The sequence below is a fragment of the Mauremys mutica genome, chromosome 13, assembly GCF_020497125.1.
Source record: "Mauremys mutica isolate MM-2020 ecotype Southern chromosome 13, ASM2049712v1, whole genome shotgun sequence".
NCBI classification, from domain to species: domain Eukaryota; kingdom Metazoa; phylum Chordata; order Testudines; family Geoemydidae; genus Mauremys; species Mauremys mutica.
Genome location: NC_059084.1, coordinates 20093847 through 20105280, shown reverse-complemented (window position 1 = coordinate 20105280; position 11434 = coordinate 20093847). Strand labels below are relative to the sequence as shown.

Sequence of the window (11434 nt, the reverse complement as noted above, 5' to 3'; positions counted from 1 at the left end):
GTCTTGCAAACGTCGCAGCTTCGCTCAGGGCTATGCCAGTTTCCAGCCGCTGGCAGAGCGCCCGGAGCCTTTTTTTCCTTATTAAAAAAGAAGAAAAATATATCCAGGGGGAAGGGCTGGTTCTTTTCCCTTAATCTGTTTCCGGTTTGCTGCCATATTCCCCCTTTTGGGGTGGGCTGGGGGAGGGGAGCATTTGCAAATAACTAGGAATCGATGCTAAGATTTGGGGTGGCAGCGGCAGCGAGAGGAGGAAGGGCAGGGCCGGACCAGGGGCTGCCCCCGCCGTGAGCGCCTGAGCCCGGGCACCTGGAGGGAGGGAGGGAGGGGGGGGGCTATTGCGTTGGCCTCGCCTGGCCCCCGATGCTGCTAAATCCAAGCAGGCAGCAGCATGAATCACAGTGGGGAGAAGGTGTCTCAGCCGCAGGCGGGCGTGAACCGCTGCTGACATCACGGCTCCAAGTTACAATCCGGCTCTCGAGCCATTTGCTGGCGTTGCAGCCGCGCCGGGAAGGGGCCGGGGGCCTGAGCAGCCGAGGGGGTTAATTCCGCCCCCCCGCCCCCGAGAGAGACAAAGCCGGAGCCGGGTTTTTGTGTCTGTCTGGGCGCGCCAAGCATGAGCCGTGCGTCCCCGGCGCGGCTGCCCGGCTCGCTGCCGCTCCGCGCTGGTGTCTCGCAGCGGCGCGGGCGAGGCGTGTAAGCGCGGGGGCCGGGGAGCCTGCGAGCCGCCCAGGGCTTTGCGTGTGGGGGCTGCTGCGCTGGGGAGGAAGGCGCTGAGCGAGGAAGCCGCCTGGCTCGGGGAGTTTTTCGCGGAGAGAGACGGTAAGAAACCGCCCGGCTGCCGCCTGCGCGGCGATAGGGACTGGCCGGGGGAAAGGGGCTGGTGATACGCTCGGGGATATTGACTGACCCGGAGCTTTGTTAACCTGCCTTGGCGGGGTGTGTGTGTGTGTGTGGTTGGGGGGTGGTGTCTGCTGGGGTTGTGTAGGGGCGTTACACTGCTCCTCTGAACAACAAGAACAACAGCAGCAGCAGTTCCTCTGTGTGGCACCTGGGAGCTGCCTCCTTACGGCTGAGGATGAATTAGCTGAAGCAGCGGAACGGGAAAGGTATTGTCTGGTGGGGCTGGAAAGGGAGGGTGATACGGTCAGGGCGGTGCGGGACTTGTTCAGAGCCCCTCACTTTCTTTTGTTGTGGTGGCGTAGGGCTGACTGAAAGGTGGGGGCTTCTCTGTCTAGCTGAAGACTTTCTGTAGTTCATTTAATCAAACCCCTTGGGGAAGCAAGAGGGGGAGGGAGCAGGAGCTGTATGTAGGCCAAAATATGAAATATTAATAACTCGGCTGCTTTGATGTCTTCTGATTCATTTCCCTTTTACTATTTGTTAAATATTCATTTCAGTGGGATTAAAAAAAAACACCACGTAGGTGCTCTTTGGGGGTTTGTGTGTTTACATCACTTCGGGGAGTGTAGGAGAATCTCTGCTCCTCACTTTTTTCTTTTTTTTTTTTTCCTTTCTCTCTTTTTTTTTTCTAACCTGGCTCTGTCTTAACTAGGGTTTATCTTGTGGAAGATTGGAAAGCTGTTTATTACTTACCAGCCCTGTAACTTCTGCTTCTTCAGATCAGTAGAACACCACTATTAAAAAAAAAAAGTAACACGCTAGGTTTTATAATTCATACTAGATCTGTAGTAATCAGTTGCTGTCATGCTAAATATTGTAGTCCTAGGTACACAAGGTGGGTGAGATAGTCCAATAAAATATATTACCTCACCCACCTTGTGTACCTAGGACTACAGTATTTAGCATGACAGCAACTGATTACTACACATATGGTAGCCCTAAAGCAGAAGTCAATATATTTTATTGGGCTGACTTCTGCTTTAGAACTACACAGAGTCCTAGGTCCTTCTTCTGAAGCTAAACACCTGGGGTCAGAGCGGGCAAACTTCAATGGGGTTTTGTTGTTGTTGTTTTACTCCTTAGCTCTCCTGGGTGTATGCGATGTGGGTGGTGCACATGCTCTGCTTTATCATTCTGAGACACTGTAAGAATTCCAGTTGTCATCTTGGTTCACTTACTTGTACCTGCTGGAAGAAAATGTGTTAGACCCAATGGAAGCAGGGGCGGCTCCAGGCCCCAGCACGCCAAGCGCGTGCTTGAGGTGGCAAGCCACGGGGGGCGCTCTGCCGGCGCCGTGAGGGTGGCAGGCAGGCTGCCTTGGCGGCTTGCCTGCGGAGGGTCCGCTGGTCCCGTGGCTTCAGAGGACCTCCCGCAGGCGTACTCAAGTACATTGGCATCCTCCGAAGCGGAGGAACCAGCAGACCATCTGCAGGCAAGCCACCGAAGGCAGCCTGCCTGCCGTGCTTGGGGCGGCAAAATGCCTAGAGCCGCCCCTGAATGGAAGGGGCAGTCAGGAGGTGCTTAATACATCTTGACCCTGGCAAGGCGTGAGGTGCCTCTTCTGTTGGATGTTCCTGGTACTGTGTGGTGTCTGGCAGCGAACTTCTGTATGGCTTTCTGCAAAAAATAAATGAGAACCTGCTGCTGTCTCTATCCTGTGATCGCTCCCTTGGCTCCCCCATTCCTTCCCTTCCCCTGTCCCCGAGTCCTTGCGCAATGACTTACGCTAGCTCTGTTGGGGTACTTACCTAGAGACTAGCAGATGTTAAGCCCTCCCAAATAGGTTTCCATTTTTATAAAACCTAGGGCTTTATAAGCCCATTTTGTTTCTTGGCCTGTGGTGACTGAATGCCCTTGGGGGAATAGGCTGCACTGGGAACCCAGAATTGTCTCTCACAGTCTCTTTGTACTAGTATAGACTGGGAACAGGCGTCCAGTTCATAAAGAAACAAGATGGTCAGTGATTGTAGTGTGTGTGTGTGTGTGTTCTCCTCCTTCCCCAAAAGAGGTGGCTAACTATTTTACCTGTTCCGCAAAACAGCTAAATGGCAGGTGACCCACCAGACCGTGAAGGGTATTTTAGGTCATCCCAGAATGTAACAAATCCCTGGTAAAGTTTGCCTCTGCTGGCTTGAAGCAGGTAGCTGCTCTTGGCTCATGCGGCAGAGTACTCACCTGGAGGTGTGTGGGTTGGCTTTCTGTTTTGGGCGGGCCTGTCTGCTGCCAGTGAGTGTCAGCTTTCTGAATGCTCCCCATCATGCTGGGCTTGTGTGTGGGAGCTGCAGGGTGGAGAACTCAACCTGGCTGCTTTGCTTGGAAGTCTCCAGGACTCTAGCCCTGCTTGCTATGGGATCATGGGTGAGCCACTTCTTTGTGCCACCTACAAAGTGCTGGTGGCGGGGGAGAGGGGAGGGGAGATAACAAACCTGACCTGCACTAGTAAAACAACTTGAGAGCCTCCAAGAAGTGCTGTCTAAGACCTTGCCTACACTGGGAAAGCATGTGAAGCTTGTTGGTGGTCTCCCCCCTTCTCCCCACTCCCCACCCCCTGCACTGCCAACACACACGCCTGTCCCAGCATTTCCAAGGGCGGAAGCTGTAGCGTGGACAGAATGCAGGCATGTCCTGCAGCTACTCTGTGAGCTAGATTAGGGGACATGATGGTGAAATGCCTGCATCCTGTCTACACTACAGCCTTCATGGTGGTCCGTACCAGTGCAGGTAACCACTTACCAACTTCTTCTTTTCAAATACTGTATTGGAAAGCCATTCATGTCATATCTGCCAAGCCTGGAGTTCCCCTTCAGCAGGTGATAGCTCTATAAATGTCTAAGGCCCTCATTCATCAAAGCACTCAAGTACATTATGAAGTTCACCTTTACTAAATTACTGTATGGGATGTCTGATGATCCCAATGCCATTACCTGTGATTGGGGGAGATGCAGAAGAAGACAGATCATTGGGCATCTGAAGATGAAGCTGTGGCAATTAAATATAAATATGTTATGTTTAAGTTTGGGGACTTGGTCCTGAGAATTGCTCAGCACCTACAACTTGCTAGTCAATGGGCCGGATCCTTAGCTGGCCTATAGTGACATAGGCTCACCCAAGATCCCACAACAAGCAGGGCTAGAACTCTGGAGACATTGAAGTCAATGGAGCTATACCATTTTCACCAACTGAGGATCCAGCCTGATGAGAGTTTTGGCCACTCTGCACTCAGGCCTTCAATGATTATGATGTTAAACAAAAAGATGGTCTGAGCCAAACCGCTTTGAACTATGGGAGGTTGGAGTTGGAATCTGCTTCCAAGTTGTGAGCAAGGGAGGTAGATGGGGGAATCTCTCTCTGTGGCGGCTGCTGCTGAAATAGTGGATCAGCTGACATTTTAGGAGGCTGATTTGTGTGTGGCCATGTGCTGGACTTAAGAGAAAGATATAGTATGTCCTACTGATGGATTGCCTTCCACTAGGCAGGCATGGTGGGCTTGCGAAACTCCAGTGCACTGTGCAGAATCAGGAGAGTTGCCTCAAAAGTAGCTCTACAACTTGATGAACTGCCCGGGTGTGCTTTGGGGGCTGGGGTGGGCCAGCAGCCAGCAAGGACCTAGATACAGACCTGGAGGGATAGTCTCACTTTGGAGATCTGGAAAGAGGGTATGCAGTTAGAAATGACCAATGTGTATGGGAAGCTTGGCCGGTGAGAGAAACCAGAGGAGCTGCTTCATTAATTTCTGTAGCCTGGTTACTCGGGAAGGGGTGTGTGTTCAACGGTCTGAGCGTGTGAAAGAAAATCTGCGTGTAATAGGCAAAGTCACGTACTCTCTCATACTGAAGCGGGTGGTAGCCTTTGCTGGTGTTCATGTGTTGAAATGTAATAGCATGTGAAAGTGATGCTGTTGTCACTGCCACAGCAGCACTTGACGCCTGAAGCCTCACTTGTTGCCTAGGTGGGCCCAACCAGCCTTAGTGGGCACTTGTCCATTTACCACAGTGGTTCCCCAGTTGGATTTGATTGTGCAGCCTCTGAATAGCAGAATGAAACCTGCTCTGTGGCATCTGGAGCTGGAGGAGCTGTGGCTGTCACAGCCCATTTGTGTATTGGCAGAAGTGTGGCTGGAGTGGGGTGGCTGAGAGCTGCCCAGTCTCTGATTGCATTATTCCTGGTGGGAGCTAGGGCTAATGATGGGATTAAGCCTGGACTTTGAAATCATTGGTAAAACTCTCTGAACATGATGTAGAATAGAACCACTGGGCCCAAGTCTCACTTAATTACCCACAAATGTAAATAATAAAGGAGTTTGGGGCGAACCACAGGCTGGAGTGGACAACTTCAGTTCCTTAGTCTGCTTCCTGTGTGTGCTTAACACAAAAAAGCAGCAGCATTTCTATAAAGGGCTGTGTTTTTTGGCATTGCTGGGGACGTTTGAAAGCCTATCTAAAGCACTATTGTTTCCTGTACTGTCTGTCTTACTGCTTGATTTTTTTAACATGTTCCTTTTTATCTCTCGGAACAATTTCCCATATGACCTCACTTCCTCAACGTGCAGCGTCTCGTTTCACAGAACCCAGTTGGAAATTCTTCCGATGCATTTCGCTTACTCTGGTGCAGAACATCCCAGAGTGAAACAAGTTCACCCCCCCTGCCTTGCCCATTTGCCCCCGCCCACCTTCCCCTCTGTGCTCAGTGAAGAAAGCACATGAGGTACCTCCACCCAAGTTGCTGAGTTGTGTGTGTTTGTTTTTGTTTTAACAGGGAAGAGGCAGATTCATTTAAGTTGATGCTTGTAAATGAAATATGAGCTTAAATCACTTAACATGGAAATAACTGTCTCTGCTAATGCTATTCATGCTGCTCTAGTTAAAATTGTCAGTGTTTCCATTCCAATAAAGCCTTGTTTTCTGAGGCTTATAACTTTGGGTCATTTAACAAAACAAAACAAAAAAAAAATCCCTCCAGGCTGAAATTTGCTAGCAAAAGTCTGCCTGGGAGCAAACATTTTAAAGTATGTGGTGCTATTTAAACCAAACTTTACAAAAACAATTTCTCTTGCCTTCAATTTTTTTAAATGGCACAGAACCACAAAATAACTAGAAGCCTCCGAGCTCTCCATAGAAGAAAAGAGTAAGCCTGTGGCGCTGTAGTAAAATCACATGTAGATTTCTTTCTTTTGTGTGGGGGAGGGAGAAATTAGTTGAGATTCAACTCTGAAATGCAGCTACATGTCATCTAGTAGCTGCTCTTGACAGCATTTTCCCCAGGGGTTTCACCTAGATGCCCAGACCCACATCAGGGCCCTAATCCTGCAACAGGCAGAGCTCCATTGGGACATCAACTTGTGAAGATCTTATTTCAGGATCGGGCCTTTACTCTGTGAAGCAAACTGTGCCTGGGCTGCGGATTCTAATGTTCAAAGTGTGGTTTGAAAACAAACCTTGGGAGGTATTTTGAGAGAGCGTGGTCTGAGCACAAGTCTGGGAACCAGAAACTCCTGGGATGTAAATCCAGCTCTGCCACCACATTCCCTTGAGGCCATTTATAACCTCTCTGCCCTCAGCTTCCCCATGAGTAATATGGGGATGATCCAGGGGCATGGTGAGATTTAATTCGTTAATGTTTGTGAAGTGCTTTGCAGATAAAGGCTAAGCATGAATATCCCCTTTGGGAGAACCAGCTGGCCCATGCTTGCTTCCTGTCTGGCTCTTGTTCCATTTGCCAAATCTCTTTAATTAAACCAGGCAGATTCCTGACTCCCGGGGTGTGATGCTGCAAATGTTGCTGGATTAGCGTAAAGCAGGGATGTGGCCACCCCATGTGGTGGGGCCAATGCAGTGAACTGTGACTCTAGAAAGAGAAAACCAGGTGTTTGTTTTTATTGAGGCCTCTGCAGAATGGGGTCCCAATGCCCCAGGGTGCAAGATGCTCAGCACCTTTAGCTTCCACTGAAGTCGATGGGAGCAGAGACCCTAGTTGGGAGGGTCCCAGTACCCTGCAGGATCAGGCATTTAGGTGACCAGCTATCCATTGGGGGGATCTACAAAACATCACGCTTGGGGAGACTCCTGCTCCAAATGGGAGTCTGGTTAAACTAATCCTGCATACAGGACATTGGTGCTCCTCCCTCCTCACCACTGGTCTTGGGGAGCCTGCTCCCTGAGACCTATCTCAGGTGAGTGGCCAGAAACTGAGGAAGCCTGGAACTGGAATAGCCGGCCGGATCGATTGTTTGAGGTTGTTTCTTTGGACTAGTTGAGGACAGGGTTGCTTTGGGGCAACAGAATATGGAGAGGAAACACAATGCCATAGAGCATCTGGAGGAGAAAACATTTGGCCTCCAATCTGAACCCCCCCCCCCCATATTCCTTCCTTGAAGTCTGAGGGTCTGAACGTCTCTGCTCAGATCTCCCTTGGTTTCATGACCAGATGCACTGAGGTAGCTGTAATCCCCATTGCTCCGGTCTGGTCAGGCTTAGCCGACTAGATTTTGCTGCTGTTCCCGCTCTGGGATGAACTGGAGTAGGAGGCAGACAGAGATTCTGGGGCTTGAAGGATCCCGACTAGCTGTTGTAAATCATAACAGAAATGAAGATGGGGTCCTGATGTTGTTTTGAGGGGAGGGAAGATACTCCTGTCCCTGGTGCCATCTATGTTGTTGTGGGCACTCTCCAGGTTGGCTAGCACCAGGGACTTGCTCAGTAAAGATTAGTCCAACTTGTTTCTCTGCCCTAACCTTGCAGGTTACAAATTCCGTAATGTAAATGGTTCTCCCCAAGGCCAGTACAGTAGCTGGCTCCTGGTGTGCTGTCCAAGGGGAACTGCAAAGGAAAATTTCAGCTCTCCTCCCAGCGAGAGGCATGCTGATGCTCAGATATCCTTGTGGGAGGAGCTTGTTTTGGGGTTGACCCCCTGTTCCAGGTGGGTGGGAGAAAGGTGAAGGTTCTGATTTCTTGTGATACTGACTTCGTCTCCTGCTTGGGTTTGCTGGGTCATTTTCTCTTCTTGCTTGTGACTTCTGCTGTGCAGTATTTACTCCCTGACTTTCCTCTAGTAATGTAGGAAAATCCTGGAGGCTGGCTCTAAATTTCCCAGCCATGTCTCATGTTTGACCTATTATGGTCTCATTTCCGTGACACTAAACTTTACTGGCACGAGGCTTGCTGTGCTGTGCAAACAAATGGAGGAAAACTTGACTGCACACTACAGAAATAGCTTCCACACTGCATGTCTCCTTCTCAGCCTGTGGTTTCTCACTGACACTGCGTGACTGCTGGTCTGTGGCCGTAATGTGGAAGCAATGAAGTGAGGCGGCTGCAGCTGAGTTTTACTTTGCATTTGTCTGACTCTGAAACTCTTGTGAATCAAAACCTGGGGAGTGCAGAAATGTGTCCTCGACTTCTGCAAACTGTGGAATCCTTCTCAGTTCTGCTGTGCATGGCAATGCCCTCTTCTCAGGCAGGCCAGCATGAAACTGGGCTTGTATGACATGAAACATGCATTAGAAGTGAAACCCATCTGCCCCTGCCCTATTCCTGTTCTCTCATGTTCATAGAATATTAGGGTTGGAACTGACCTCAGGAGGTCATCTAGTCCAACCCCCTGCTCAAAGCAGGACCAATCCCCAGACACATTTTTACCCCAGTTCCCTACATGGCCCCCAGAAGGATTGAACTCACAACCCTGGGTTTAGCAGGCCGATGCTCAAACCACTGAGCTATTGACCTGGGTTTTTTTCCTCCTTCCTCTGCAGTATGGCGAACAGGTCACTTGCTGGTTTAAACTAGTGTCAATGGTGGATTCTGTGTAACTTGAAGGCTTTAAACCATGATTTGAGGATTTCAGTACCTCAGCCAGAGGTTAGGGATCTGTTACAGGAGTGGGTAGGCAAGATTATGTAGTCTACAATGTGCAGGAGGTCAAACTAGATGATCATGATGGTTCCTTCTGACTTTAAAGTCTGAGTACTGGGTGCTTTGAGCCCTGGCTGGCTGTGTGGCAGGGAAATGCAATAGGAAAAACTCTAATAGGCAGGAAACCAATTGACTTTATAGAAACAGCTACAGCATTTGAGCATTTGTAGAATTCCTCCTGGTGGGCTTGAATCTCACTCTTCCTATAATCATTTTCTGGAAGATGGGACACTGACCAGGAGACCTCGCTTCTAATTCCTGACTATGACACTGATCAGGTTTGTGACTGTGACCAAGTCACTTAACCTCACTTTATCTCATTCCCCATCCGTGAAATAGGGCTAGTACCTGCCGTCTCAGAAGTGCTTCGATGCCTGCTGACGAAGCTCTAGAAATGCTTGCCATTGCATAGGGTGCTTCCATAACATCGGTGGGGGGATGGAATCATGAGATCTGGAACTACAGCGAAGAATGAGTGAGGGTGGATAGAGGTACTGAGGTAACTGGGGCTGGAACGCAGCTGTGTGCAGCATTGTCCTCCTCTGCCTATTCCAGCTCTGCACCATGATCCTCTGTGCAATCCTCTGACACTGCAGGAGCCCTGGAAGCCTCTGATGGCAAATGACAGCCCTGAGCAAGTGGGACTGAGGGTTTTCTGTGGGTACAGCCTGCTTGCTGCTTGTAGCCGTGTTCTGCTACGCCTCTCTGGAGCCAATCTGATTTCTATGAACAGGCTGCTTCTCCTCCTCTGATCTCTCCCTCAGCATAGCCTCAGACGGATTTGACCAGACAAAGGTCCAGCGTGGAGGGGGCCGAGCGAGTGTGCGGGGCTAGGAGGGGGGATTAGGTTCATGCTCCGATGTCATGGACAGAGTGGGGCCTAAAGCAGGGCACAGGGGAGGCCTCTCGCTGCCACTCTGGTTTGATAAATGTCTGATCATTGGGTGAGATGAGCACAGGTGGCGCAGCTGCCCAGGCATGTGACTTCAGAGCAGTGTGTGGAGTCAAAGGGGACGTGTGTCCTGGCAGAGATCTAGAGGGGCCCAACTTGCTGAGCCTGGAGAAATGGGAGAAGGGGAAATTGCTGTCCTCTTCCTATGGCATTAGACTCTGCCGCCCGAGGAGAAATAGCTGTAAGCTTCTCTGCCAGCTCCTGAGATGCAGGGCATGCAGCTCACTTTCTGTGCTGCCTGGCTGCCTCTCTGTAAAGCCTGGTGCAGATCTGGCACTGTTCTTGCTGCGGAGTTGGGTACTAACAGCCACGTAAGGAGGGCAGGTTTGACCCTGTTTGCAATGGCTGAGTAGACAGCTCTGCATTTGATACGCCTGCCTTTCATGTTGCACCCCACCTCCTATCCCTGAGCTTGTAAGGGACTGCAATAAGTTAGGCCCTTCTCTTAAGGAGAAATCCCCTTGATTGTGATGGGGATTGAGATTGACCCAACAGGGTTCTACAGAAATGAGCCGGAACCATCCTGTGGGCTCTGAGAGGAAACTGGATCCTGGCTATAGGTTGCTTGGGCTGGTTTAAAAATCCTATGCCATTGTATAGACTTCGCCATAAGGGTTAATTTTTAACTGTGCTTTAGAGGTCTGACTGGGAAGCCCCACTAGTGTTAATGTTTGTAGTAGGTATTTGAGAAACGCCAAAGAACGCTGCTCTTTGTCTGCCCTGCACCAAAACAGTACTGGGTGCCCTCGTTCACCTTCAGCAGCGTTAGCGGCAAAGTGCTCTCATTAGAGCCCGTCAGTGATACCAGTGCATAAACTAGGAGGGATGGAAATCTTAATGCATTCACAGCCCTCTGAGTGCTTGAGCAGCTCAACTCCTGGCCTGCCAGGAGCCATTGTCACCCAGCTGCAGACTGGTAGGGGAGAACTGAGGCAGCAGTATTAACCCTTGAGAGACTGGCTGAGATAGTGAGGCATGCATGGGGGTGGGTAGGGGGGAGGAGGTGGGAGTTTTCTCTCTTCAGAGAACACAGTAGAGCTTCCAGGCTGGGAGGAGAGTGGCTGCAGATTATGTGCATGGTGCTGCACAGAGATCAAAGAGCTGGTCTCGGCCCTGCCGTGCCTGCTTTGCCATAGCAAACAGGATGGGCAGTTGCCCTTCTCCTTGCACAGCTTCATGGGCTAACAGGGGGTTTTTGGAAGCCCAAAAGATGAGAGTGTGACTGTGCTGGGCACAAAGGACACCATGACCGAAGGCAGCAGAAATGGAAGGAGACCCTGTGGTAGAACTGAGGGATTGGGTTGGGAATGGTCTAACAAACTCCTCACCCACGCTGGTGCCCTGTTAGCTGGTGAGCGCTCCGCAGCATGTCGTCTGATTAGTGCAGAAAGCCTTAAATATAGGAACTGTCAGGGAGAGGGGCCATGTCTGTAGCCTGTCACTACAACTCTCATCACCCCACGGGTTCCAGCACATCGCCAGCCCCTATGTAGCAAGCTGCTGCCATTGCTAGTTTGGTGAAAGCTCTCCTGGTTAAATGCTGCTCACTTCACTCCTGTGCTGCTGGAACCTCTGGTTCCCTTTTACGTCCTGCCACAGCATCTACTGACTGACTCATGGCTGTTGCTGGCACGGTAGCCCTGTCTGTCTTGCATTTGGGAAGTGCCTGGAGCTG

General features: G+C 50.5%; 1 protein-coding gene across 3 annotated transcripts in view; it reads left to right on the top strand.

The window, feature by feature from the left end:
• The first annotated feature begins 564 nt into the window (after positions 1-564).
• Positions 565-11434, top strand: part of SRC (SRC proto-oncogene, non-receptor tyrosine kinase) — a 70887-nt gene continuing 60017 nt past the window's right edge. Inside the window, exon 1 of one of the 3 annotated variants that reach the window (XM_044985263.1) lies at positions 565-819. The gene's annotated coding sequence lies outside the window, so the exon portion shown is untranslated. Of the gene's footprint in view, positions 820-984; positions 1107-11434 lie in introns of those variants that run through there. The other 2 variants (XM_044985265.1, XM_044985264.1) reach the window with 2 other exon arrangements.